The following is a 3,851-nucleotide window of genomic DNA, read 5'->3' on the forward strand; positions in this document are numbered from 1 at the left end:
ATCAAGCATTTCAAAAAATTATTTCTTAAGAAAGCATCACTTTAAAAAATTCCAACAGTTGGTTGTTAAAAAAAGGATTAAAAATCAAAGAGAAAAAAGGCAAAGCAAACCCGCATAAGTCAGCGCGCTATCGAGCCAGCCCATTAGCGGCTCTGAGTCGGCCTCCTATATATACTGGACGCTAACGGGCATCCACAAGGAGGTCTGTTTTGCTAAGTTCAAAAAACAAAGTTACGGTTTTGCTAGTTTTTTACTTTTTACCTTTTCCATCCCTTCCCCATTTATATTCTAAAAATCTTCGGAATAATATACTTAGAAAAAAATATTTATTTTCAAAATTCAATTGTTTTAATCTATTTTAATAAATAGTTCATGATGCATCTAAAAAATGTCATTTTTTCAAAAATTGTTCAGAGTGTGTTTAAAGAATGTTCGTTGTTTATCTCAAAGAAGTTCACCGTGTTTCAAAAAAGTTCATCACGTATCTAAAAATGGCTCACCATCTATTTTAACAAAGTCCATTGGATGATAAAAGATGTTTAGTGTTTATTTTTTTAGGTATTTTTGAAATGTTCATTTGTTTCAAATTATCACTTATTTAAAAATGTGTATGTCACATTTTAAAAAAGTTCATTAGGTCAAACAATGTTCGTTGTTTATTTGTTTAAGTTTGCAGGTTTTCAGTGTATATTTTCAAATACATGATGAACAATTTCTGGAATACTGGATGAGCAGTTTCTTTATACACAATGAACATGTTTTAATATATAATTAATACTCCCCCGTCCCAAAATTCTTGTCTTAGATTTGTCCAGATATGGATGTATCTAATACTAAAATGTGACAAGAATTTTGGGACGGAGGGAGTATATCTTAAGAAAAAAATATTTTTAACACTTGATGGATATTTCTCAAAAGTGGCCTAAATATAGTTTGGTAAAACATGATCAATATTTTAGAGTAGTCGGACAAAAAATTAATACACCACGAACTTTTTAAATATGCACCAAACATTTTTCCAAAAAAAAAGGCTACAAACCTTTTATAAATACAGAAGATTTTATTTAAAAAACATTTTAAACATTTTTATAAATGATTAATATATAGAAAGAGAACCAGAAAAAATTGAAAATAAAAGTATAGGAAAAAAACAAAATCAGGATGAAAATGAATAGAAAGAAAAAATAAAGCAAAACAAGATGGAAAAACAAAATAAAATTACATTGAAACCTTATTCACCTAACTTGCTACTCGGCTGGCATGTCTCATGCTGCCCTGAAGCAAGCTGCTGCTAGTCTCGCAGTATAGCATATGCACTCCCATCATGCAGAAGGTAGAGATATCCTATATGGCTTGAGCGCTCACAACGTTAGCTCGGCTGTTGCGGCCCGATACCATACCACGACTTTACTCGCTCGCTTGATTCGCATTGGTGCCAGCTTGTTCGATCCTCACTGGTTTCTGGTTGACTTTTGCCACAAGGAGTGACCGTTGACCAAGATGGAAGATCGTTGGCCTTATCAAAAATTGTGTATTTTGAAAAAAAAATGTTCACTCTTTTGAAAAAATTCACTGATTGAAAAAAGTTCTCAAATTAGTAAGCACTTACATGGGCTTCAAAAAACGTCTACAATTTTTAGAAAAAATATGAATTAGAGAAAATATTCATGAGTTTAAATAAATATCACAAAATTTGCAAAACATTCGTGAATTTGAATAAAGTTTATAAATTTTCAAAATATTCAGATATTCGAGTTAGTTCACCAATTTTAAAAAATAATAATAAATCAGAGATTTGAATTTTGTTTTTATAATTTAAATAATCCAAAAATATAAAAAACTTTGCGAATGCTATTCAAAACAAGTTCACGGATGTGAAAAATGTTTATAAAATTCAGAATTTTTTATTTCTGAAAAAAAATTAATAGCACTGCGATCATGAAAAAAAATACAAAAAACGAACGGCCCCAGCTAACAGGGTACGGAAGCTTCAGTTGGACGCTCGATGCGTCCAATAGCACTGCGATCGATTGACGTGCTCCGCTTACTGATTTTTTCCTTCGCTTTCCGATGTTTTCCTTCAATACATGGTTCTTTTCTTAAATTTAGGAACAAGTTTTGATTGTGATATTTTTTTTGAAAACTGGAACATTTAAGAAAATATCAATAAATTCTTAGATAGGGAAAAAATAAATCCAAAATTCTTGCACCTTTTTTCAAATACGAACATTTTTAGTATAGATGACTTCTTTTAATATGACCATTTTTCTAATTTCTGAATTTTTTTGAGACAAGAACATATTTAAAAATTCTGAAAGTATTTGAAGGGCATTTTTTACAACACTCAATATTTTTTGAAATGCAAAACACATTCTTAATTTTTTGATATAATTTTAACATGGAACATTTTTGAAAAAAATGTAAAAATAGAAAGAAAACTAGTAAAAGAAATAGTAGGACAAAGAGAAAAAAGCAAAAACTACTAAAAACCAGATCAAAACCTTCTAGAATGTTCTCAAACCTGAGAGTCTGTTTTGCTGCTCGCTCGAAGCTTGTGCGCGTTTTGCCTGCATTTTGAGCAATGTGCAGCAAATTGTTGTGGTTCCAAACAAAAGAATCGGCTAGGGCAGCACACTCATCGGACGACCCAATACATGCTACAGGATTGCCCGGTCTTAGCAATCTTTTAGAAGTTTACGGTCTGATCCAGTTTTGGTTTTTTGGTCGCTTTTCCTGTTGTTTCTATTATGCGATTTGTTTTTCCTTTCTACTCCCTTTGATCCATACTAATTGACACTCACTTAGTATTAGCAGGATTATTTTTCTTTACTTCTCCATTTCAAGTTCAATTTTGTTTCAAAAAGGGTCGGAAATTAAAAATATTTGTTTTGACTTTGGAATTATAAAAAAGGTTTTTTAATAATTGGTCAGAAATTCGAAAAATGTTCATGTGTTCAAAAAAATCAAAGTTTTGTAAAATACTCCTATGTTTTCAAATTTACCCGCTTTTTAAAATTTGTTGACAAATTCAGGAAAATAATGCTTTCAAAAAATTATGAAAATTGTGTCCTTTTTGGATTTTTTTTGAACAAATTCTAAAAATGTTTCCCTTTCGAAAAGAATTGGGAGTTTTTCAGAAAAATGTTTGCCTTTTGAAAAAGAAGTTCACAATCTCCAAAAATGTTTGGAATTTCAAAATATTTTCCTTTTAAGAAAATTAATACAATTTTGAAAAACAGGCGATTTTTTTTGAATCTTCTACTACAGTGATTGTCAAGCTATAGTATACCCTTGGCCACAATGTCATCGCCTACAGTAGTTCTGTTCTACAGTCCTATTCGCTGCTACAGCGCCTGCCAATGGGCCGATATTGTCGGGCTTCTCTTGTGCACCACACCTCCTCTTCTTAGACGCAACGATCGTCCAATAGGAGTCCCCATGCAAAGGGTTGGCTCCTCCTCCTTTGAACCATAATTGACCGGCCACAAACACAGGCCATTAATTCACCATAGCTTTTATTCTGTTAACTCAAAATGTAGATTTTTTTGAAATTATATTTAAAAGATTATTAAATTAAGTTTAATGATATGATAAATATACATGAAAAAGTATAATTCATCTCTCCGATACTAGATGTTTATATAGGAGTATTTGAAAATAAATGTTTATCTTATATTTAAAAATTATTTAAGCATATAATAAATTTATACATTTAAAAATGCATCTCTTTGAGTAAAGTTGTTCATGTATGTCAAAAATAAGTTCATATAAAATATAAAGATGTAATATATTTTCTTCAGAAAGTGAGAAGATTGATTGCTGGAAAAACTATGAGAAAAGTAATGAAGGAA

The sequence above is a fragment of the Triticum dicoccoides genome, chromosome 1A (assembly GCF_002162155.2).
Source record: "Triticum dicoccoides isolate Atlit2015 ecotype Zavitan chromosome 1A, WEW_v2.0, whole genome shotgun sequence".
NCBI classification, from domain to species: domain Eukaryota; kingdom Viridiplantae; phylum Streptophyta; class Magnoliopsida; order Poales; family Poaceae; genus Triticum; species Triticum dicoccoides.